The 26,755-nt window shown below is 39.8% G+C and overlaps 1 long non-coding RNA gene across 1 annotated transcript in view; it reads left to right on the top strand.

The window, feature by feature from the left end:
* The first annotated feature begins 1,578 nt into the window (after window positions 1-1,578).
* LOC116866539 overlaps window positions 1,579-26,755 on the top strand; it is a 79,174-nt gene continuing 53,997 nt past the window's right edge. Inside the window, exon 1 of the long non-coding RNA XR_004382419.1 lies at window positions 1,579-1,648. This is a non-coding gene — a long non-coding RNA (uncharacterized LOC116866539). The remainder of the gene's footprint in view (window positions 1,649-26,755) is intronic.

The following is a 26,755-nucleotide window of genomic DNA, read 5'->3' as shown; positions in this document are numbered from 1 at the left end:
CGGGAGCCTGAACATCCTGGTGTTGCCCGCATGCATTTCGCTTACACGAAAGCCAGTGTCTATGTGAAGATCCACTGTTGACCACTCGTTGGGAGACAGAGGCCTTCTGCAGCTTGCTGCTGCTTCATTTTCTCGAGGACTCACCACTATTTTCCTCCCTCCTCCTCTTTTCCCAAAGAAACCCAGTTTCCCCTTATCTTTTTATGCCCCTGCTTCTTGGTCTTTTTATATGCCAGGTTGGACCAGTTACCCAGCCTGGCCTCAGCCCCTGTGAGTAATGAACACTTTTGTTTTCCTCCTGTCTTGAAATTAGCCAGTTGCTTCTCAGTAACCTGGTACTCAAATTTACACAGGCAACTTCTGAATACACTCCAAGACATACTGGTATTTACTCACATTTCCACCTTAATTATCTCTGGCCCCTCCACCCATTCTTGGTCACCAAATGTCTTCACTGAGACACAAAAATGTCCAAACATGAATTACCTTCAGGGGGTTAACTTTTCCTCCATATTTTACAAAGGCCTTTGAAAGATAAGCTGCATATTTCCTTAATTCCACCTCTTTCCAAACTTCATAACTGATTAGGCTCAATTTATCTCCGCTCGCCTGACTCTGCCTTACTGTTCTGATCCCCGGACTTCACAAACTCATTCTCATTCTCCCCTTCCTAAGCCTACCTTCCACTGACCCACACCCTGAACAAGTTACCGCCTTCAGAATATTATCATCATTGTTCATCCTTGTTCTCTGGGACACTGAGCAAACTTGTCTTAGAGGCCTTGGGCTATTAGGCCCTGAACTGCTTCCTTAAGTGATAAACTGCTTATGTACCAATGTGCCCCACTTTCCCCATGACCCCTGCGCATGTGTTCACGTGCATACACACGTGTACATACAACCCAGCACCAGCATCCTACTGGCCACCAGAGGCAAGCAAGGAGGAAAAAGAAGTGTCAACAATGATGTGAGCCATTCTGGTCATTCTCAGAAACAGTAAATACAGATCATCAAAAGGATAGGTCTTAGAATGGCAGAATCACGTCACAGTTCAGTACACGTGTGATCTTGCAACAGAAAGACTGATAGCTGCAACCATGAAAATCTACCTATCCCCTCTCCTATCCTCTCTGATGCCCCACCCAGACAGAACACACTCATAACCAAATAAGCCAGTTCTTTGTCCTGCTTCTAATACTACCCTCCATCCTGAAGTTTAATAACATTCTAGAGGCAGTGGCAAAGGCGGAATTCAAAGCCAGATTCCAAACTTGTCTCTTAGAGTCCATTTGCGGCCACTCTTCATGCTCCCCTGAATGGCCTACTTCCATAATGGCTGTTGCATGAATGTGAGAAGGTTCTGGGATCCCGGAGTGCTCCACTGACCTGGCATCTTGCAGGGTGGCTCAGCTGCTGCCTTCTTATGTAACCTTGCTCTGCCCAGTCTCACTGTAAATCCTCTTTTCTGGCATTTGCAGAGTCATGAGAGGCTGGACCCTAGGTATTATTTAACGGCAGAGTAAAAATCCTTTTGAACCCTCTTTGTAAGTCACTTCTCTCTCCTTATTTGCTGTGTTTCTCTGAGCTCCATTTGACCTCTTTATCACCACTTGGTGAAGGAACTGTCAGATCCAGCTATGGATTGAAGGTGGGCCCAGGTGTTTTTTACTTTTATGAGACTATTGTACAAATAAAATCTTAATTGTTCTTGCCAAGTACTAAGGAATTCAATTTTACCAATTATCAAGTGGTTACTTTGTAATCTGTCCTTTAACTAACTGAGTCAGAACAAATTCTACTGTGGAACTGGGTTACATTATCTTCTTAGCCAATAAGCAATATTGGAAATGAATGGGGCGCATTTACCATACAGTTTCTCTGAGCTAATAACATCTAGGTCAACTTCTGTTTTACACTGTGTATTAAATTTAAGCTAAACAGCAAGAAAAAATTAAGGGTGAGAAAATGTGGAGAGTAATCCTAAATATTACACATAATTCCCCCACGCATGGGTATGTATTGCATTGTCTTTCTGCAGGCCAGCAGATTAGAGATTCCAGAAGTTCAATAGAATCTCCTTTGTGTTAATTTTTAACGAGGTAATTATGCATCTCATCACGGTACTTACAAGTGAAATGCAGTACACTAAACTTGATAAGCAGGAAAGTCTGCCTCGGGAAGAACTAGGCTTTTTTTTTTTTTTAATAAAAGTATCCTTCATCTTGATATTGATGCATATGACTCTTGACTCATTGAAAAGTGGTGTTTTCCAGTAAAACAAAACAACCATCTTTTTGTAAAATTCAAATAATAATCTTCAGATGAAAGATCAAAAACTATTACAAATTTGGAGAATAATGCTGAAGCATATTTGTTATTCAAACTCTCTTCCAGATTAGGAATATTTCTGAAATGGAAAACTAAGTTATCTATCCTCTTTGTAGTTAATATAATTCTGAATTCATTGCTCTTAAAGAATTCTCCCTCAGGTGGTCCATTACTGACCATCTGAACCAAATAATTTCCCTTTTTTCCAAAGTTTTATTACATTTTCATTGATCAGATGGTGATAAGAAAAGGATTGAACAAAAAGCTGGTCACTCTTTAGCAATTCAACTCTATTTATTGGGTATTTGTTACAATCAAGGAAATACCAGTCTCCAAGATGAACACAAAAATGAACAAGATCTTGTTCCTGTCCTCAAGAACTTCACCTTTTTTAAAAAGGACATAAGATAGTAGATAATTATAATAGATGGTTAAAAAGTAATAAATCCCTTCATTAATAGAGAGATAAAATCCCAGTGAAATCCAAGGGATGAAGAGCACAATAGTTTTGACTGGGAGAAATCAAGAGATCTTTGTAAAGAAAAAGGTAATTTCAGATAACCTGTGACTGGCAGTTAGGATTTGAACAGATGAAGATAAGAAACTCAATGTGAGATGAGGGGTCAAGTCAATAAAGGACAATAAAGGACCTTGTCTTGGACTAGAACATAGAATGTGAAGAGGACAATGGTGACAAGGAATGTTGAGAGGTCAGTCAGATGGAGTTGCTATCTGGACCATGTATGCCAGCATGTAGAGATCAGGCTTTATCCTTGAGCAATGTGGACACACTAGGAGAAAGTAAGCATGACAGATCTCTGCTTTCGAAAGAAGAATGGAGGGACACCTGGGTGGCCCAGTCGGTTGAGCCTCTGGCTTTGGATTTTGGCTCAGGTCATGATCTCAGGGTGGTGGGATCGAGCCCCACATCAGTCTCTGCATTGAGTGTGGAGTCTTCTGGAGATTCTCTCTCTCCTTCTCTCTCTACCCTTCCCCCTGTTCGCCCACTTTCTCTCTAAATAAATAAATAAAATTTAAGAAAAAAGAAAGAAGACTGGAGAGAACATGGAAACTCTCTGCAAACAGTTCAGAAGACTCTTGATGAACTAAGTTAGTGGCAGTGAGAGTAGAGCAAATGGAAGGGATGTAAGAGTATTTCTAAAATGACATTATTGAGGGCTTGACAACAGATTGTTTCTGGAGTAAGAGAGTAGGAGGAGCCAAAAATAAATTGGAGATTTTAAGCCTGGATGACTAAGAGAATTATAGTGCCATTAGCAGAAATAGCGGGGAGAACATAAAGAAAATGGAACATTTGAAACCATTGTAATTATTAATGTGATTTTTTAAAGTCTTTTTAGTACCTCAAAATTCACATAGATGAGTATATAAACATGCAATATGACAAATGTTTTCTCTCAGTACATTTGGAATTATTAAATATCTTCTTGTCCTTGGACTGATAAAGCAGGCAGTTAGTTAGACATGAGCTTGGGCAAAAGCAGTGATAAGCAAGTGAGACATTAGAAGCCCTGAGGCACAATATCCTGACTTTGTGGCTTCCAAGACCCTGGGGGCTAAGAGACCAAGAGGCACAGGTACAGAGCATATCCTCTCTTCTGCCTCCTCTACCTCTACCCCCAGGGTAACCCCTAGACTCATTATAATGCATTTGTATTGTGATTTGAGCTCCCACTCCCCTGGGGAAAGGCTGCCATGACAGTTCCAGTACAAAACTTGCAGGGTCCGTCCTTTGGGAACAGTCTTCCAAATGATTAGAAGCAGCCTCCATTAGAGACCACCCCTGTCCATGACCCAAGATTCGGCTCACATAAAAAGAAAAGACCCCTGTAACCTCAGGGCAGTTGCTGCCTCTGGGCCTGTCTGCTTCTCCTCCTGAGAGTGTACTGTCCTTAATAAACTGCTTTGTTCTTGCTACCTTCCTTTTGGCTGCTTTATTTGAGCATAAATCTTTTCTCGGGCATTCAAGAACCAATCTCCATTCACATAATGCAATCTCTCCCACCAATAAGAAAGACTCCCTCACACAGCAGAACTTTAAGAGCCTGCTATGATATGAGAATATGCAAGGCATTCTTGTATATTGAAAATAAAATACAAATAACACTGATTTTTCTAACACTTAAAAATAGAATCAAGGGGCGCCTGGGTGGCTCAGTGAGTTAAAGCCTCTGCCTTCGGCTCAGTTCATGATCCTTGGGTCCCGGGATCGAGCCCTGCATCGGGCTCTCTGCTCAGCGGGGAGCCTGCTTCCCCTTCCCTCTCTGCCTACTTGTGATCTCTATCTGATAAATAAATTAAAAAATCTTTAAAAAAAAATAGAATCAATACTTTGTCTTCTGTTGAAAATAGAAACCCATCACATTTAGTATCTTAACTAATTAACTCCTAGGAAGTTTTATTGTTGTTCAAAAGGCCCCAAACCAACTAAGAGAGGATAATTCTAAAGACATGTTGAGCAAACAACCAGAAGTGAAATGGCTCCATTAGGACGCTTTTGGCTGCCCTAGGAGAAAATCCGACTCCAAATGATTTAAACGTTAGGATTTTTTTTTTTTTTTAAATCTCACATAACAAGAACGCTGGAGAGTTTCCCAGATTGACTAAATCATCAGCATAATTGAGTACTAAGATTTCTCCAGGCTTCAACAATCCCATTTTCTCCTCAGTCTTTCAACTAGGTTCCCTCATGATTATCCAAGTAGCAAAAGCAACTGCAGGTATGGTCTGTTCGTACTTGCCATTTGGAAACAGAAAATTAAAAAGCCTACTTCTTCTTATTCCTGTTAGTTTGCTTTGTTTTAAGGAAGGAAAATCTATCTCATCAGTGCACCCAGCAGACTTCCTGTCACATCTCATTTCTGGCACGGAATTGAAATGCCCATCCTTAAATCAGTCACCAGCTTATAGCAACCAAAACACATACCCTGTTGATAGGGCCAACCTCCCCCTGAAATCCTCAACTATTAAGAGGGTTGAGCAAAATCGGGGCTCTAGTAAAAAGGAAGACAATACAGATGAAGTTGGGTGACAACCAGTGGTATCTGCCATAATCTCAAGGGCAGAAAAGAGGGAGAGAAAGAGAAAGAGGGAGGGGGGGAGAGAGAGAGAGAGAGAGAAAGAGAATAATCAACTTGAGAATGGATTAAGAGGGTGGATTTTTTTTAACACTTTATATCAATGAATTCAGAAATTGAGAACAATCTGCCCTTATTTTCTGTCACTCTTTCAGGGGCCTTTTATAGCCATAGAAACTAGCACTGATTAGAAAAAGTTCTTGGCCTCTCCAGCCACAACCAACGTTTGGAAGGGAATTCAAAGTCACCGGAGAGCTAGCACGGATTCTTGGGAGAATGTGAGCATGAACCCTCCTCACGATGCCAAACTGGCACAGGATACTGCAGCCACTCTGCAAATGAACAGTACACAATAAACAAGCCAAGAGAAAGAGCTTCAAGTCCTAAATGCCCTCTTGAGAGAAGAGAGAAGGCAGTTCCTGGGAACAGTGAACAAATCCTGTCAGAAAAGTAGAATCATTGATTTCTATCATGAATGACTAATCATTATGGTGTGGTTTCGAATAGAAATACAAGTTCTGTAGCCCAAAGAACTACCGGCCCTATCTGCTGTGATGTTCCCTTTACACTCACTTGATAAAAGCATCCCAATAAATTAGACTGTCTAGAGTTTGTTTAAACCAGACCATCGCAGATTCATTAAAGTATTTACCCACGAATCCAATTTTCATTTCCATTTGTCGTGCCTCCGGGAATTTTCTTACTCGATTAGGGATGGCTGATACATGTCTGAGGTTTGGGTAAGATAAATACTGCCAACACAGCTGAGTTCTTTGTATCTTCATGTCAATGCACATGGTACTTTTAGCCTGTCAGTTCAATAAATCTGTGCATTTGCCATCTCAAGGCAATATGAAAATCTTGAAAAATTCATGCTCATGTGTCTAAAGCAATTAACTGGACACCTATCCTTACCAGCAAGTTAACAGATGCAAGACACCTATAACTTACCAGCCAAGTTATCAACTCACGGGGTCATACACAAACACTACCACAGCCAGGTGATCAAGGACACCCTGGCCTGTTTGTGGGCTCTACTGTTCTCCATTCTCCTCTATTCATGTTCTTTTAAATCAATATAAAGAATATATATCAATATACCTAAATCAAATACGATACCACAGAATAATGGTGATGATCATGAGAACAATAATCATTCACTTAACAAGTGTTATTAAATGCCTGCTAATGTATATGCTAGGAACTATTCTAGGTGTTAGAAGTGCAACAGTGAACAAGGCAAAAATATCGTATGACATTTATTTATTTTTGCTAAGGCAAAAACAACAATGCAGGTTAAAGAGAAAATGAAGTGTGGTTGGTGAGGACAGGGCCCTAGTCTGTATGTAGCGGTCTTTATGCGAAGGCCTCAATAATAGGGTAATATTGAAGAAAAACCCTGAGGAAATTTAGAGAGAGCAAGCCAAAGTGGGTATCTGAACAAGGAAATTCTAGGTAGGGGCAGGAATGAGTACAAAATGCCGAGAGAGAAGAGCGCTCAGTGTGTTCCAGGAGCAGCAAGGATCCAGTGTGGGCTAGTGACAGGGAGCCCCAGGACTTAAGACAGGGAGGAAGAGGCAAATTTCCCAGGCCCTGGATGGCAACTTAAAGATCTGTGATTCTAATTTGAGATGGGATACCACTGGAGGACTTTGGTCACAGTAATGACGGGATTTAGGAAATCAGCAAAACAAGGAAATTCAATACTAACTACAAGTCCCAGGATTCAAATGAAATTGTGTGGTGTAACAACCCTAAAGGCATGCCTTCAGTAGAGCACAGCACCTCCTTTCCGACCCTGATTCCTTCTCACCACTCTTCAGCGGCACAGAGTCTGTGCTCTTGGCAGAGTCCGGCAGAGTCCAGCTCAATCTGCCCATCTCCACTCTGGTTAGCAGCGCATGCTGTGGTGGTCTTCTGCCACTACCTAAACCCCCTTCTTGTGCTTGAGGAATCCTCCACCTGGAGATAGAGGGCAGTTCTCACTCTAGAAGCTTAAAAAGCCCAATACTGTACCAGTTTCCATTGCAGAGAGAACATGGCTTTGCAAAGAAGACATAGCATATTTAGAGGTCCATTAGGAAGGTGGTGGCCTTTGGAATCAGGGGTCATGGACTCGCCATCCTTCCTTCCTCCAGGGCCAGCGATGGCAGAGGTTTGGTCATACCGCTCACGCTAGCCCATGTGATCGTAGTGGTACGAGATGCAGTGACTATTCCCAGTCTGGGGTAGTGCCTTGTTCTGCTTATCAATTGCTGCACAAAAGAACACTCTATATGCACACTTTCAAAATACCCAATAAAGTATTGCTACCTACAGACACTACACTGTAAATTACTTCTCCAGGACTTACTTCTCTTGTAACTGGAGGTTTGTACCTTTCCTCTTCCTTCACACTTAGATCCCCCAACTCTGGCAACCACCAATCTGTTCTTTATTTCTATAGTTTTGTAAGTATATTCTCTCTATATATATTTCTGTCTCATTTATTTTGTTTAGCATAATGCCCTCAAGGTTTATCCATGTTGTCACAAATGGCAGGGTTTCCTTCTTTCTTATTATGACTGAATAATATTCTACTTCTCACATTTTTTTCCTTTTTTTTTTTTTTTGGAAAGCTTTCTATTTTTTGGTGGTTTAAAACAACAGAAATTTATTATTTTATTTCATAGTTCTAGAGGCCAGAAGTCTGAAATCAACTGCAAAACAGTCCAGCAGTTTCTACACTTACCACGTGACCAGTAATTCCAATTCAAATATAAACTCAGTAGAAATGAAACAAATACCCACGTAACAATTTGTACACAAAATGTTTAAAAATGCATACAAACCAGTGTCTGTTCTTTCACAGTTCTGAAAGCCAAAAGTCTGGAATCAATTTCACTGGATCAAAATCAAGGTGTCAGCAGGGGCCAGGCTCCTCTGGAACGTCTGGAGGAGAATATGTTCCTTATACCTTTCAGCTTCTGGTGGTTACTGGCATTCCTTGGCTTCTGGTGCATCAGTCCAATTTCTGCCTCAATGCCTTCTGTGGCAAATCTCTCTTGCTCTTTTTTAAAGCTTTTATTTTAGTCACCTGGTGCTCATCACAACAAGTGCACTCCTTAATCCCCATCACCTATTTCACCCATCCTCTGGTAACCATCAGTTTGGTTACTGATGGTAACTCTATGGTTAAGAGCCTGTTTCTTGGTTTGACTTCCTCTCTCTCACTGCCCCCCTTCACTTGTTTGTTTTGTTCCTAAAATTCCACATATGAGTGAAGTCATATGATACTTCTCTTTCTCTGAATTATTTCAATTAGCATAAAGCTTTCTAGCTCCATCCATGTCACTGTCAATGGCAAGATTTCATTCTTTTTTATGGCTGAGTAAATATTCCATTGTATATATATATACACCAAATCTTTATCCATTCATCTGTCAGCGGACACTTGGGTTGCTTCTATATCTTGGCTATTGTAAATAATGCTGCTGTAAGCAGAGGGGTGCATGTATCCCTTTGAATTAGTGTTTTGTACTCTTTGGGTAAATACTTAGTAGAGCAATTGCTGGGTCATAGAGTAGTTCCATTCTGAACTGTTTTTAAGGCAGTGGCAGGCAGAGGAAGAGGAAGAGAGAGAAAATTAAGCAGGCTCCACACCCCTCACAGAGCTGGGTATGGGGCTCAATCTTACAACCTTGAGATCATGACCTGAGCTGAAATCAAGAGTCAGATGCTTAACCAACTGAGCCACCCAGGTGACCCTATTTTTAACTTTTTGAGGAACCTCCATATTGCTTTCCAGAGTGGCTGTACCAGATTGCACATTCCTACCAACAATGCAAGAGGGTTCCCCTTCCTCCACATTCTCACCAACACCTGTTGGTTTTTGTGCTGTTGAGTTTAGACATTCTGACACGTGTGAGGTGATATCTTATTGTAGTTGTTATTTGCATTTCCCTTATGGTAAGTGATGATGAGCATCTTTTCATGTGCCCGTTAGCCATCTGTATGTCTTCTTTGGAGAAATGTTTATTCATGTCTTCTGCCCATTTTTAATTGGGTTATTCATTTTTGGGGTGTTTGGTTTTACAAGTCCTTTATATATTTTGGATACTAACCCTTTATTGAATATGTCATTTGCAAATGTCTTCTCCCATTCTGAAGGTTGTCTTTTAGTTTTATTGATTGTTTCCTTCACTGTGTGGAAGGTTTTTTTTTTTTTTAAGAAGTTTTTTATTTTGCTGTAATACCAATAGTTTATTTTTGCTTTTGTTTCCCTAGCCTTAGGAGACATCTAGAAAGAAGCTGCTATAGCCACTGTCAAAGAAGTTATGGCCTGTGCTCTCTTCTAGGATTTTTATGGTTTCAGGTCCCACATTTTAGTCTTTAATCCATTCTGAATTTACTTTTGTGTATCTCATCCCCTCACTTTCAATCTTCAGGTTTTTTGGGTCTAAAATGAGTCTTTTGTAGGCAGCATATAGATGGATCTTGGTTGGTTTTGGGGGGCTTTTTGTTTGTTTGTTTTACCTATTCTGTCACCCTATATCTTTTGATTAGAATATTTAGTCCATTTACATTCAAAGTAATTATTGATAGATAAGCATTTATTGCCATTTGATTACTGGGTTTGTGATTGTTTCTGAAGATTTTCTCTTATCCTTTCTTGTCTTTCTCTCTTTCATAGTTTGCTGGCTTTCTTTAGTGATATATTTGGATTTCTTTCTCTATATTCTTTGCACATTTATTAGTGGTTTTTGTTTTGTCATTACCATTTGGTTTGTATATAGTATCTTCTGCATATTGCAGTCTATATTAAGTTGATGGTCTTTTAAGTTTGAACCCATTCTTTACTCCTCTCCTCCCCACAATTTAGGTACATAGTGTCATATTTTACATCCTTTTATTTTGTGAGTTCTTTGATGGATTTTGTTACAGAAATATTCATTTTTACTGCTTTTGTTTTCTACTTTATACTGTGACTTTTTGTCATTCCTTTCCACTCAAAGTGTCCTCTTTAATATTTCCTGCAGGGCTTAGTGGTCACAGACTCCTTTAGTTTTTGTTTGTCAGGGAAACTCTTTATCTCTCCTTCTATTTTGAATGTTAACTTTGCTGGATAGAGTATTCTTGGCTACAGATTTTTCCCTGTCATAGTTTGAATCTATCATGCCACTCATTTCTGGGTTGCAAAGTTCCTGCTGAAAAATACACTGGTAGACTTAAAGGGTTTCCTTTGTACATAACTGTCTTCTTTTCTCTGGGTGCTTTCAATATTTTCCCCTTATCACTATATTTTGTCATTTTTTAAGTATAAGATGGCTCAGTGTGGATGTGCTTTTGTTGATTTTCTTGAGGGTTTTCTGTGCCTCCTAATCTACATATGATTCCTTCCCCAAATTTGGGAAGTTTTCAGCTATTATTTCTTCAAATACATTCTCTGCCCCTTTTCTTGCTCTTCTTCTGGGACTCTTATAATATATACATTATTATGTTAGATGGGGTCACTGAGTTCCCTAAGTCTATTCTCATTTTGTGAAATTCTTTTTTCCTGTCTTTTGTGCAGCATGATTATTTTGCATTACTCTCTCTCGTAGGTCATTAATTCATCCCTCTGCTTCCTCCAGCCTGCTGTTCATTCCATCAAGTGTGTTTCTCATTTCATTTATTGAGGCCTTTATCTCTGCTATGTTATTCCTTATCTCTGTATTAATGCTTTCGTTGATGTTCTCTCCTCTCTTCTCAAGTCCAGAGAGTATCCTTATGATCATTGCTTTAAGCTCTCCATCAGGCATGTTTCTTATATCTGTTTCGCTTAGATTTCTGGCCATGGCCTTGTCTTGTTCTTTTAATCAGGACAAATCCTTCTGTCTTCTCATTTTGTCTTAGTCTCTGTGCCTGTTTCTCTGTGTTAGGAAAGTCAGCTATGTCTCCTGTTCTGGAAGGAATGGCTTTAAGAAGAGGTCCTGTAGAGCCCTGCAGTTAAGTATTTTCTGTTCTCCAGAACTCCCAAGCTTCCCTTAAGTGTCTCCAATGTGTACTGCCTATATTCTGGTGCTGTGCCCTGGCTGCTTTATCCCTTAGGCCAAAAAACTAAAGATGCTCTCTTCATCTGTTGTGGGCAGTGTTTGGTCCCTGGCCTAAATATGGCATGTTTTAACTAGGTGTTCTCTGGTCTGCTTGTGGAATGAAACCTGTTGCTGTTGCCACAAGAACCGGGGCCTCACAAAACTCCCAGGTCAGGAGATGTTTTGTTGGTGAGGGTTTGGGACAGTCTTCTGGGGAGGGGACCCACTACACTGGGACTGAGGTAAGTGTGACTGGGAAAGGCAGTTCCAACTGAGCATGGAGGGGCAGGGTTTAATGTAAATAAGTCAGGTAATGAGTGTCAGCACTGCACTGGTTTCCACAGGTGGCCCTCTGTTGATTCTGGGGTGCAGGACAGGGAAATGTTGCCTATGAGTTCCTTTGTTCCCAGAGGGGTCTCCCCATGCATGCTGCTTTTCTGGAACACATTCCAAGATGAATAAATAACCTCCACACTGTGTGCCCCAGGCACTCTATGGATTTCTGTTTCCACACTGTATGTCCATGGGTTATTTGCCCTTCCTTCTCTCCAAGAGCAGCCCCAATGTCTTCCAAGCTCCCCTAAAGACAAACATGCTGACCTTTAAAACTTTAGGCTTTGAGTCCCACTAGTTTCAAGAATTCACAGAACTCAGGCCCTCTCACTTTCCAGGCCAATTGCTGTGGGGATTTGTTTTCCCCTGGTCCTCCCCTGTGTATCAGTCTGTCTCTCTTCCTTTTCTGTAACTGCGGCTTCCTCACCACCACAACAGCCATAATCCACTTCTCTCCCAAATGGTGGCTCAGCATTTCCTACCTTCTTTGATGTGGTTTCTTTTCTACCGTTAGTTGTGGAGTTTGTTCTGCCAGTTTTCAGATCAATTTCTGGGGTATTTAGGATGATTTGATAGTTATATGGTTTATTCATGAGATGAAGCAAGCCTAGGGTCCTCCTACTCTGCTGCCATTTTCCCCTCCACCTACTTCTCACATTTCTTTATCCATTTATATGTTGGTAGACACTGAAGTTGTTTCCATATCTTAGCTATTACAAATAATACTGCAATGAACTTGAGGGTGTATATATCTCTTTGAGATAGTGATTTTTTTTCCTGTGGATAAATACCCAGTAGTGGAATTGCTGGATCATGTGGTAGTTCAATTTTTAAATTTTTGAGGAACCTCTATGATGTTTTCCATAGTGGCTGCACCAATTCACATTCCCACCAATAGTGCACATGGTTTCCCTTTCTCCACATTCTTGCCAACACTTGTTACCTCTTGATTGAGCTGACATCTCAATGTAGTTTTGATTTGCATTTCCCTGACTATTAGTGATGTTGAGCATCTTTTCATGTACATGTTGGCCATTTGTATGTCTCCTGTGGAAAAATGTCTATTCAGGCCCTCTGCCTATTTTTAAACTGGCTTATTTGTGGATTTTAAAAATTCAGTTGTATGAGTTCTTTACATGTTTTGGATATTAACCTCTTATCAGAGAGATGATTTATAAATAAATACTTTCTTCCATTCCATAGGTTGTCTTCATTTTGCTGATGTTTCCTTTGCAGTACAGAAGCTTTTTAATTTGATGTAGTCCCAATTCTTTATTCTTTCTTTTGTTTCCTTTTCTTTTGGTGTCAAATTCCAAAAAATCACTGCCAAGACTGATAAGAAGGAGTTTACTCCTTATGTTTTCTTCTATGAGTTTTCTGGTTTTTGTTTGTCTTATGTTCAAGTCATTAATTCATTTTGAATTCATTTTTGTATAGGATATAAGATAGAGATCCACTTTCATTCTTTTGCATATGGCTGTCCAGTTTTCCTAGCACCATTTAGTAAACAGGTTATCCTTTTCACCATTTTATATTCTTGGCCTTTTTGTCATAAATTAATTGACTAAATATGCATGGAAAAGACTTGAATTCTCTAAACCTATAGCATTCTTATTACTGTTTTCATCCCTGAAATCAGTTCATGGTTTTTATAACCATAGAATCTTGGGTCTATGAAAATTACATTCATACACATTTTTTTTTCTCTTTTCTGATCCAGCATTCTGATGGCCCCAGTTGCAGTTAGAGAGGAAGAAATTTCCAGAAGCCCCAAAGGAATTTGAAATCTCCATCTATCTTTAGTATGTCGGGCTACATAAGCAGTACCTCACTAAAGTTATCAAAGGACAATTCTTTTCAGACTCCTAAATCTTAGGGCACTGAAACTGGCAATCAGATGAAACAACAACAACGGAAGAAGAGAAGAAAGTGGAGGGGAAGGAGGAAGAGATGAAGAAGAAAAGAAACTAAGAGTACATGCTATACATTTTGACTATCTATGAAATTTAGAAGTTGAGGCTTATCATATACAAAGAGAAACATTTAACAGGGACACTCAGGTTTTTAAGTCCCACGTATCTACAAATTTGTTATTTATGAATAGCTTTCTACTTAGATGGCCCACATTTTGTCTAGAAATATCTTGACATTACCTTTGTGTTTCCCAGCTGTCTTAAAGATCAGGGGGGCAAATATAACTGTCAAACATCATGAGATCCCCAGAATATTAGAGTTCTGTAATATTATCCATCATGATTATGGCTATTAGTATAAAATGCTAGAAAACAAGCTTTTTTGTTTGTTTGTGTGTGTGTGTGTTTGCCAATGAAGTGTGAACATCAAGTATCAGGGGGAAAAAAGTACTGATTCACCTCTCTCAGAGGCTGAGAAACATTTCCAATGGTTTCCCACACAACTATTTTGGAGCACAGTATTTTTACATTTTGGCCTTGTGCCTAATCATACAATCAGATTGCTTCAACCACCCAGATGTATATGGGCAAAAATAGTAGTTCCACATAAGTTATTATTAGCTTTTGCTGCCTGAATCATGGCTTGAGATCTATTTGTTTTTAGAAGTGATATTGACATAATCAGATTACAATTAATTTGAATATTTTTTTTCCAGCCTGTGCCCCCTTAGCAGCTCTCAGAAATCTTTTCATGAATGGACAAAGTATTCTTCCTTAAGCATTATCAGTTTACCCATACCACTTGATCCTTTTAGGAAGTCTGACCTACTGTGTATGTTATAGTAATGAACTTTTTAAGTATAAAACATTAGTTTTAGACTTGGCTATTAACTATTATTTAGGGCTCTAAATATATATATATATATATAGGGCTCTAAAGTTGAAAACAATCAGCCAGCAGACTAAGAGATTCTGACATAGTAAGAATTAAATATTACACACAGTATTAGAATCAGAACAGTCAGTCCATGATATTACGTAACAATGCCCTTTCCCTAATGGGGAGTGTGAAATACAGGGATCACTATATGAATATGAAATGTGTGTATATTAGTTGGAGTGGCTATTTGGGAAGTTTTATTTCATTTGGTGTTAAATAAGTGTCAAGTGTTAAGGTAACAATTCTAAACCACCTAAAATCATTTTTTTAAAAAAAGATTTTATTTATTTATTTGAGAGAGAGAGGGAGTACAAGATGGGGAGAAATGCAGAGGGAGAAGAAGCAGGGAGCTGCTGAGCAAGGAGCCAGACGCAGGGCTCAATCCCAGGACCCCAAGATCATGACCCGAGCCCAAGGCAGATGCTTAACCCACTGAGCCACCCAGGCGCCCCCTAAAATCCTTTCTAATGGTAGACAATATAAGTATATTAATTTGAAATGTATCTGTAAATAACAAACAGTGTTTTATTTTTGAGAGGGTATAAGCTGGGTGTTACTTTTAAAGACAGCATTTGGAGTTTTCCTAGACTAGTAGTTCAGATTTAACATGAGTTATTTGCCCAATTAACCCTTTTATGAAGCAGCAATTTGAGGGAATCAGGCCAAATTAAATGTGGGGTAGGGGAGGCAAATCATGTAATCTTGGTTTTGTCAGTTCTCCACCTTACCTTTCAGTTTTTCCTCCTCATTCCTGATGCTCCTGCTTTCACCAGCTTCCTATCTTATACCCTGCTTCTCCTAGGTCTTTTTTTTTTTTTTTAAGATTTTATTTATTTATTTGACAGAGAGAGATCACAAGTAGGCAGGGAGGCAGGCAGAGATAGAGGAGATAGCAGGCTGTCCTCGGAGCAGAGAGCCCGATGCGGGGCTCCATCCCAGGACCCTGGGATCATGACCTGAGCCAAAGGCAGAGGCTTTAACCCACTGAGCCATGCAGGCGCCCTCTCCTAGGTCTTCTGCCCATCCAGCTATTCAACAAACCTCCAAGTAAGTTTGAACCTGATAACTTTTTAAACAAGATCAAAGAAATATCACTAACAGTACAATTTCAGGTAGATGGTGACAGGCCAGGATGGTAATTGAATCCAGTAGGAGTGGTTGGAAGGACTTTGAAATGGGAATTTTGAATACCCCATCTGCCTCCCCTAAGGTTCTAAAGGTCAGAGATGAAGAATATTAAGAATACCCCATCATTACTGTTTTTGCCTATCACAAACTTTTTCCAGACCAACCCCCATCCAATGCCCTTAAAATAGATATGCCAGAGATATTGGCTAACCCTGATCTATCATTCTTCTGCCAATAAAACAGTAACTATAAATAAAAGAATACAATTGCTGGAAAAAATGGCAAAGCAAAAGTTCATTCTACATTGTCAGATAAAAGCAACATTTTAAATCAGATCAGACTGAAGCACTGACAATATTTAATAAAATGTTTCTAAGCAACAGAGTAGAAGAATCAAAGAGCTTCAACAGAGCTGATATTAATAGAATGAAAAGAGATCCAAAAATAGCTTCATTTTCTTATAAGCAATTCAGTCCGCAAGGTAAAACAAACTCCTTCCCAAAACTCAGCCTACTGAATAATAATCTCTTTACAAACATCCTGAATTTGGCCTCAGCATGGAATAACCATGTTAGTAGCCAAGTTTTAATATGTATGAAAACTTGGGGAGTAAGTACCGGGGAGCAGCAGTGATTTTGATGCCCTGGCCATGTGATAGACCCTTCTTCAGCTCTTGGTTACCAAGATAACCACAAATAAAAAGGAATACTCAACTTCTCTTTTAAATTTGTTCTAAGCCCATCTAAGTGGAAGTTTTGAAATCCCATTGTTAGTGGCACCTAGCTTTGTCAACAAGAAAGACTTTTGAAAGAGAAATTCAAATCTCTGTAATAGGCCAGACTGAGTACTTAATAGATTTGAGTCAAGGGGAATATGTGATCTTTCCTTGTCACCTTCATGCCACAAGACCAAGAATACTTTAATACTTGTAGATCAATTTTTCCACCATCGTGTCTTTGAAATTACAGCTTAGGAGTCAGTAAACATTCTCATTAGCTTTTTCAAAAGATGAGTACAGTGTGTGTGAATGTCCTTTTTAAATAACAGTCTAGAGAAGGCCTGTGGCATACAAATGTGTATTCTCAGCTCTTTCTCACTCTGCATTAAAAAAAAAAAAAAAAAAAGGAAAAAACAAAAAGAAAAAAAAAAGGAAACCCCTGTGCAGGCTACTGGTCTGATTGACAGACCAGTACTGGATACTTTGATTTCTCCATTTCTGCTGCCAGCTGGAGGTGGGAATAGAGTCAAGGAAGGAAACTCTATGGATCATTTCATTGGCGAAAAAGATGTTTAGTGAAATACATACATACACGCATACATTCAGGGAACCACAGTTTTTAGGGTTATTTGATGGCTAACCACTCTGAGAAAACTCCAAAAATATGTAGTGTGTGTGTCCACTTAAGCCCACCAGAGATGATTTGTAAGATCAGGACCCATAACTTTGGTCCCACTAAGTTCCAACCCAGTGAGTGCATACCTCCTGCCCAAACAACCCCAAACAAGCCTGACTTTTCTCCATGATGTGTCTTTCTACACTCCAGACACAAATTCCAGAACTACTGGTTTGTTCTTTTCAACCATCTTCAATTTCAAAATTAACTTATACTCGTCCAGTCCTTTTTCATGAGTTTCCTTGGTGGATATAATTTTTTAAGATTAAAAAAAATTTTTTTTTATTTATTTGACACAGAGAGAGAGATCACAAGTAGTCAGAGAGGCAGGCAGAGAGAGAGGGGGAAGCAGGCTCCCTGATGAGCAGAGAGCCCGATGTGGGGCTCGATCCCAGGACCCTGAGATCCCGACCCGAGACTGAGGCAGAGGCTTAACCCATTGAGCCAACCAGGCACCCCCTTGGTGGACACTTTTGAGACAGGGGTTTGACGCTATGGTTTTCATTATTCCCAGCACCTTTTAATATATCTCAGTGAAAATGTAAAGTCACCCAAAAGTAAAATGTTTAAAATTTTTTTAGAAAATGATTGGCACAACGTCCGTTTTAAATCATTGTCACAAAGGCTGAAATTAAGCTGCCAACTGCTCCTACCATTTTTCTAAGGTATCCATTATAGTGTGCCTCCCCTGACTTTTTAAACTATTATGCATCTTAGGTTCTATAATAACTACATGAGGGAGTCAGAGATGTGAGACCAAAATTGAGTGCAAGGTTAATGTTCTTTTACTTGGGCTCCATCCCTAATACTCTGCTGATATAGCCATTTTTCACTGTAATAATATAATGGCATTTTCATTCAGACATATTGCCTGCATTAATGCTGTCTGTCCTGATGTCAGCATGTATATTTAAATTGCACCACTCCATGCAGCAAAATATTAGGTAAGCCATAGCTCACGGCAGTAAAAAACAGTGTTGAATTGATAGAGAAATTAAACTGCTTCTAATTATAAATTGCATTTTATCTTTGAGAATCAAACTATGAACTATGTTTTGCATTACTCTAGATTAGCCTTAAAATGACCCTCGTAGGTAAATCAACTGATTTGACTTAACCTGGAGAGAACCTTGCAAATAAATCCTGAGTGGCAAGGCATGAATTACCCTCATTGCTTGCTGCTTCTTCAAGAGCCCCAGCTCTTAAATCATGATTGAAAAGATTGAGAAGTGGTGCTGAACCATGAAATAATCTCTCTAGGCACAAGAGTTTTGGGGAAGAGCAAAGAACGCTGAACTAAGAAGCAAAATACTTGTTTTCTTATCTGGCTCAGCCAATAACTAGCTATGTGAACACAATTTAGACCACATTTATTGTCACTGTAGTTGCTCTAGGTGGCTGCCAGTTACCATACAGACCAAATCCAAGCTCCCACTGTGGCTTTCAATTTCAGCCACTGTTCTGCTCCAACTGTCTGAGAGGTGATCTTGTTTAGTGGTAAGGTGTCCACTCTGCTATGAATCCTCAGTCTGCCACTGGAAAGTTATATGTTCTTGGGCAAATTATTTAACTTCTCTGGCACTCAATTTCCCAATTTGGAAATGAGAGGTAATAACCATAGCTGCCTTGCTGGGTTATGGTGACGATTAAATGTGTTGAAATTGCCATATCCTTAGTATAGTACCTGTAAAAAGTAAGTACTCTGTGTTTGCTAAAGAAAAAGGAGTCTCTTCACACCCCACACTTTAAACCCATCTGCTATGCACTGCTTTCCCAAATGAATGTACATGCATTCAGAATCGATGGACAATTGTTGAGTTGCATTAGCGGCTCAGACATGTTGATGTGTTCAAGGGGTCTGAAAGCAATGAGACTGATTTTCTTTTGATGCCTGATCCATGTCATAGTCACCCTTCATGCTTCCTCTTCTGTTTCTTTGTTCCCTGTGTATGTGTAAACCTGAGAGATGTTGTTTCCTCTGAACAATCACTTCTCACCCACGCCACTTCTCCCAGCAAATTTCCATTCTTCTTTCAATACCACCTCTCCTGTGAAGCCTTTCCTGACTCCCCAAGTTCGTAAGTCACTGTCTTTTCACAGCAGTTTTTAAATGGCTACAAATTCCTTGACATTCTTCTCATTCAGAGTTAGGATCCATGTTCCTTCCTCTTGGTACTAGGTGGACTTGTAGCTGCTTCATCTGAGAGGGTATATGGAAGAAGTGAAACTCGTGTCTTATGATGCCAGGTCATGAGAAGTGATAAGGCTTCCACCTGGTTTGCTGGGACACCTGCACTTGGAGCCTGAGGCTGCCGCACATGAGGAAACCTGGCTGTATATGTGAGCCCTCTGGTCAGTAGTCATAGTCATCATGCCTTCCCAGTTGGGGTCCCAAACATTATGGAACACACACAAGCCATTAGTATGCTATCTCTTCTGTGCCCTTTCCAAATTCCTAACCCACCAAATCTGTGAGAAATGAAAAAGGTTGCTTCAAGCCACTAAGTCTTGGGCTAATTTATTCTATGGCAGAGTAACTAGAATATTTTGTCTCTGACTGCAAAAGACTTTGTATATATCACCATTATAGCACTCAATAACATTGCAGAATAGTGATTTTTATTTGTCCTACTCACTGGATTGTGAACTCCGCAAAGACGGGAATCCTGCTTTATTTGTATGTTAGCATGGAATATGGTGACTGGCACCTAACAGATGCTCAATATATGTCTGTTGAGAAAATTATTTCTTAAAGAGTACAGATGTCAAATGTTAAATTATGATAAATTAAGATATAATTTTAGTTTATAATCACCAGAAGTTTTTTTCAGTGCCCCAAGCTCTATGAATTCTCAGAAATGGGCATAATGGACCGCAGTACTTGTATATCTGTATAGACATTTGATGCATATGAATGTACATACCCCTTTGCGTGCATTCATTCACCCCAGACTCCCTGCCCCCACCTCACCAGCACCTACATTTATCAGGCTTTTCACTTAAAGTGATCATCTAATTTGGACTAGCTTAGAGAAAATTCTTCTTTCTTCCTGGCCCTAAATCATGCCTAAGTATAAAAGCCTTCCCGGAAGCCAACCTTGTTAAATTAGTACAGAACAGGATGAGAAGCTGGCCTCTGAGTTCCAAACCAAGGGGCAGTCAGACCGCAAGATTCTTAACAGATTCTTTCATGGGAAATGCACACACCCTTTAACTAGCAGTGGCTTGCATATTGTTCTCTATTTTTACTCAGTTTAAGTAAGCCAAGAAAGTACAGAGTTTTTGTTTTCATTGCCAGCTTTAGCTGACTATATATAGATACGATATTATATGCTCACGTAGACATGTAACATATATATGTATATTCACGCCAAGTTTTTTCCACTGGGTTAGCAGCCTGATTTGGCTCGACTCCGTAGCTTAGAGCTCCTGGTAATACTTCAGGGAATGCTGTTCACTTGCTCCTCCATGTGCTATGCTGGGGAAATCTGTGCCATCCCTGCTAAATGCCAAGCAGGAGCCTCATTCTGGCTTCATTTATTTTGTTGGGTTTGAGGTAAATCTTTGATTCAGTGTCTACATGCAAACCAATTTTGCCACTTCTCAAATGTCTAATTCTATAAATAGGATTTAAGAAACCATGTGAGTCAACAAGCATGTAAAAGGGCTGAGATTGAAATAAACATGAAATTGACTCAAAAGTGACATCACAGACTCTGAGACTGGGATTTATGGGGGGATGCCAGCCTGTGAACCACGGAAGTGGAAGGTGGTATTTTCTGGGATGGGACAGTGCCTACAAGACCATACAATGAAAACTGAGGGTCAGGGAGAAGGAATACATTGGCAGAGCAGTCACTGACCTGTGGGCCCTGGACTGAGAAGAGTTCATATTCAGGAATCTATTAAGTTACATAATGAAAAATAAAAGAGGGGTCAAACATTTACTGAGCACTGATTAGTCATGTGCCAGGAATTTTTCTAGATACTTTACTTGTTGGCCCATGCGCTTTGCACCACCCTCATGGCAAGTTATATGATCCCTGGGTCTGTTTCCTCATCTGAGACAATGGTTCTCACTCCCAAGGCTGTTTTACCCCACTTCCACCACCATGTTCAAGACTGTCCCTCCCTTCACTGAGATTAGAGCATCTAGTGTGAAGTCACTGTGCTTCCGAATTTTTCATTATCTTCACTTACATTTGTTATTGTTTTTCTTTCCTGATTTCAGAAAAACTTTTCCAAGGCTCCTTCTTTGATCCCAAATTTCCTCTCTCTTGTATCTTCAAATATTACCTCTGAAGCGGCCCTTTCCCCTCGGCCTCTAAATTTTTTTTCCCAATTTATTTTGTTGTATTTCTTTTCAGTGTTCCAGCATTCATTTATGCACCACACCCAGTGCTTGAAACCCAGAGACATCCTCTTGACTGCTCTCTCTTCCAGAGACTCTCTTCAGTGTCTACTTCAAGAAATGTTGAACTCCCAAACCCCTGAGGTTCAAGTCCCTCTAAATATGGTTGAAAAAATTTTCCTAACTTTATCTTCTACTGCTCTTCATTCATGTCACATTTTCTAGATCTATCAGCTTATTTGTTACTCTCTATCTTATGCCTCAGACTGCCTGAATTTTTCCACATTTGTACCTTTGCATATATATATATATATATATATATATATATATATTTTCTTCTGCCTTCTCTGTCCATTAAATCTTACTTATACCTCAGAGTAAATCTTACATTGCAACTCTCCCTCCCAGAATACTTACACAAGATCTGCCACAAAATGAAATTTCTGTCTTCCATGGATATCAACCTATTTCTATGCAAGAGCAAATAACCCCCAAATCTCAGGGGCTTAAAGTTTTCATACCCTCATTGCATATATATTGTGTATCCCTTCATTCTGGAACCCAGCCGAAAGGATCAACCCAATCTGGGTTACTCTTTTGGCTGAGAGAAAGAACAAGTGAGCTGATAAAAACTCACAATGACTCTTGCATCTTTTGCTTGGAGGTAGCACACCTCTGGTTCACTCACATTCCATTGGCCAAAGAATATCACATGGCCAAGTCCAAAGTCATGGGGATGAGGATATCTAATCCTCTTCCAGGGAAAGGAGAAGTACATAATTGCAAATCTGATCTCATGGTACTTTACTTGTATCTTTATGAGAGCATGAAGCACAGTACCTCTTATTTCACTTTTATTTGAGGTAAGAAATAAGTTTTGATCATTATTGTATCTCTCATACTTGTCTTATGTATTGAGATACTGAAATATTTAGAGACTTTAAAATACTCTAATTTGCTTAATGTAGGCCACCTAATTTCATTTTTCAATAAAACTTCTTTGTATTGGGCAAGTATTGCATTCAATAAATATTTATTGAGCACTGATTATACATTAATTTCCTCTTTAAAAAAAAAAAAAGACAGGGAAATACAAGTCAAAACCACAATGAGATACCACATCACACCAGTCAGAATGGCTAAAATGAACAAGTCCGGAAATGACAGATGCTGGCGAGGATGCGGAGAAAGGGGAACCCTCCTACACTGTTGGTGGGAATGCAAGCTGGTGCAACCACTCTGGAAAACAGCATGGAGGTTCCTCAAAATGTTGAAAATAGAACTACCCTATGACCCAGCAATTGCACTGCTGGGTATTTACCCTAAAGATACAAACGTAGTGATCTGAAGGGGCACGTACACCCGAATGTTTATAGCAGCAATGTCTACAATAGCCAAACTATGGAAAGAACCTAGATGTCCATCAACAGACGAGTGGATAAAGAAGATGTGGTATATATATACAATGGAATACTATGCAGCCATCAAAAGAAATGAAATCTTGCCATTTGCGATGACGTGGATGGTACTAGAGGGTATCATGCTTAGCGAAATAAGTCAATCAGAGAAAGACAACTATCATATGATCTCCCTGATATGAGGGAGAGGAGATGCAACATGGGGGGTTAATGTGGTAGGAGAAGAGTAAATGAAACAAGTTGGGATCGGGAGGGAGACAAACCATAAGTGACTCTTAATCTCACAAAACAAACTGAGGGTTGCTGGGCAGAGGGGGGTTGGGAAGGGGGGGTTATGGACATTGGGTAGGGTATGTGCTATGGTGAGTGCTGTGAAGTTTGTAAACGTGGAGATTCACAGACCTGTACCCCTGGGGGAAAAATATATATATATATGTTTATAAAAAATAAAATTATAAAAAAAGAAAAAAAAAAAAAGAGAGAGCCCCAGGTGGTCATATAGAGTGAATTTGATTGACTCCCTAGTAGGCTTTTCACTAAGGGAATAGTAGCAGTCAGGGTTTTCAAGCACAATGAGACTTTGTACAGGATATCAAGCACCTACAAAATCATAGGCTAGTGCGAGTAGTTGTAAACCACCATCAGACTTCTGATTTCAAAGACACACCACCACAGGTGAAAATCAGATAGTATCAGAAGGCTGATACTGTTGTTGCCTCTACTGCTAAAACAATTGCTCCCCATTCTCACTGAGCTGAGTACCACACACTGAAATGCTGCATCCAAAAAACTTCAGGCCTCAGTAGTACAGAATGACCTCTGCTCCTCTTCCACCTTCCACAAGTATATCTCATTGTGGAAATATGTTCACTTCCAGAACCCTAGCTGCAAGGGAGTCAAATAAATGCCGCTTTTGGTTTTTCAGCTATGTGTGTTTTAGAAAGGTAGATGCAGGGATGGGAGCATTATGCTGAGTGCCTTATGTCATAGGCAGCACCTACATGAGGCTAGCTGTACCCTCTTGCACAGGAGTCATGGAACTCTATCTCCCACCCACACTCTGATATTTGGGACAATTGCTTAATATTTCATCAGGAACGTGGAGACTGACTTCATAGCATTGCTGTCTGAAATATTTGGTCATATTAAAGCACAGAAAATAGGTGGTAACTAGTGTCATTTATTAAAATGTAGTTTAAGTTGAGTGCTGCTAGGTCTGTTTAGGGACTTCGACTAAATTCTGAAGTAAGATGGGACTCTGAAAATAGCCCTCATCTACCAGCATGAATCAGGGATGATGTGATGGTAGAAGACAAAAAGATAAAAGAGGGAACATGAAAGCAAGAAATTGGGTATTAACTGAAGTACATGACAAGCTTCAACTACTCCTAGAAGATATGATGCTGAGACTTGTCTGGCTATGTAAGAAAATAGAAGTCTATGAAGGAAGGTCTTTGATTTCTCAAACTTCCTCTCTAAAAGATGGAACCTGGGGTGAGAACTAGAGTTTGCAAGCTGAATAATATAGATAGAAAGCAGCCTGTCAGGTCTTTCCTTTGGAATATTCCCTGAAATTACAATTCACTTCAAAAAATATTTTTAATATTGAAATACTAAGCCAGTATTGAAGGAAATTCTATATCAAAAAAATACCCCTTATCACACAACTACCTTTATTTTTTCATGTCCCACTTTGGTCTTGTCATGTGTATATTCATTCCTTCAATTATTGTGCTCCTTCTAGGAGCCAGACACTGGTCTGAGTGCTAGGATACCATGGTGAACAGGAAGGAGACAGCATGTATCCTCATGGAAGTTATATTCCAGTGGGAGGGTGAGATCATGAACAAGTAATAAATAAAATAAGAGCAGGATATGTCAAGGTGCTCTGCAGAAACAAAGGGATGCAGGGGACCACTTTATATAGGAAGGTCTGGGAAGGCCTCTCTGAAGATGGTTACAATCTCAATGTGTATACACATATAGGTACTGGGAAACCAAACTTCTTTTTTTTTTTTAAACATCAATTTATATGCCTTTTTATTTATCTTTAAAGTGTATGAGTCATATATATTGGAAGCTAAGTAAATATTTATTATATACTAAAGCAACTTAGAAATTTTTTTTTTCTTTTCAGCATAACAGTATTCATTGTTTTTGCACCACACCCAGTGCTCCATGCAATCTGTGCCTTCTCTAATACCCACCACCTGGTTCCCCCGACCTCCCACCCCCTGCCCCTTCAAAACCCTCAGATTGTTTTTCAGAGTCCATAGTCTCTCATGGTTCACCTCACCTTCCAATTTCCCTCAACTCCCTTCTCCTCTCCATCTCCCCTTGTCCTCCATGCTATTTGTTATGCTCCACAAATAAGTGAAACCATATGATAATTGACTCTCTCTGCTTGACTTATTTCACTCAGCATAATCTCTTCCAGTCCTGTCCATGTTGCTACAAAAGTTGGGTATTCATCCTTTCTTTCTTTTTTTTTTTAATTTATTTTCAGCATAACAGTATTCATTGTTTTTGTACCACACCCAGTGCTCCATGCAGTCCGTGCCCTCTCTAATACCCACCACCTGGTTCCCCCGACCTCCCACCCCCCCACCTCTTCAAACCCTTCAGATTGTTTTTCAGAGTCCATAGTCTCTCATGGTTCACCTCACCTTCCAATTTCCCCCAACTGCCTTCTCCTAACTCCCCATGTCTTCCATGCTATTTGTTATGCTCCACAAATAAGTGAAACCATATGATAATTGACTCTCTCTGCTTGACTTATTTCACTCAGCATAATCTCTTCCAGTCCCGTCCATGTTGCTACAAAAGTTGGGTATTCATCCTTTCTGATGGAGGCATAATACTCCATAGTGTATATGGACCACATCTTCCTTATCCATTCGTCCATTGAAGGGCATCTTGTTTCTTCCCACAGTTTGGCGACTGTGGCCATTGCTGCTATAAACATTGGGGTACAGATGGCCCTTCTTTTCACTACATCTGTATCTTTGGGGTAAATACCCAGTAGTGCAACTGCAGGGTCATAGGGAAGCTCTATTTTTAATTTCTTGAGGAATCTCCACACTGTTCTCCAAAGTGGCTGCACCAACTTGCATTCCCACCAACAGTGTAAGAGGGTTCCCCTTTCTCCACATCCCCTCCAACACATGTTGTTTCCTGTCTTGCTAATTTTGGCCATTCTAACTGGTGTAAGGTGGTATCTCATGTGGTTTTAATTTGAATCTCCCTGATGGCTAGTGATGATGAACATTTTTTCATGTGTCTGATAGCCATTTGTATGTCTTCATTGGAGAGGTGTCTGTTCATATCTTCTGCCCATTTTTTTATATGATTGTCTGTTTTGTGTATGTTGAGTTTGAGATCCTGGATATCAACCTTTTGTCTGTACTGTCATTTGCAAATATCTTCTCCCATTCCGTGGGTTGCCTCTTTGTTTTGTTGACTGTTTCCTTTGCTGTACAGAAGCTTTTGATCTTGAGGAAGTCCCAAAAGTTCATTTTTGCTTTTGTTTCCTTTGCCTTTGGAGACATATCTTGAAAGAAGTTGCTGTGGCTGATATCGAAGAGGTTACTGCCTATGTTCTCCTCTAGGATTCTGATGGATTCCTGTCTCACGTTGAGGTCTTTTATCCATTTTGAGTTTATCTTTGTGTACGGTGTAAGAGAATGGTCGAGTTTCATTCTTCTACATATAGCTGTCTAGTTTTCCCAGCATATTTATTGAAGAGACAGTCTTTTTTCCACTGTATATTTTTTCCTGGGAAACCAAACTTCTATACTGA

This window comes from Lontra canadensis, unplaced genomic scaffold (genome assembly GCF_010015895.1).
Source record: "Lontra canadensis isolate GAN:19392208 unplaced genomic scaffold, GSC_riverotter_1.0 scaffold10, whole genome shotgun sequence".
NCBI classification, from domain to species: Eukaryota; Metazoa; Chordata; class Mammalia; order Carnivora; family Mustelidae; genus Lontra; species Lontra canadensis.
The sequence above is the reverse complement of the archived record's forward strand: the minus strand, read 5'-3'. Positions and strand labels throughout refer to the sequence as shown.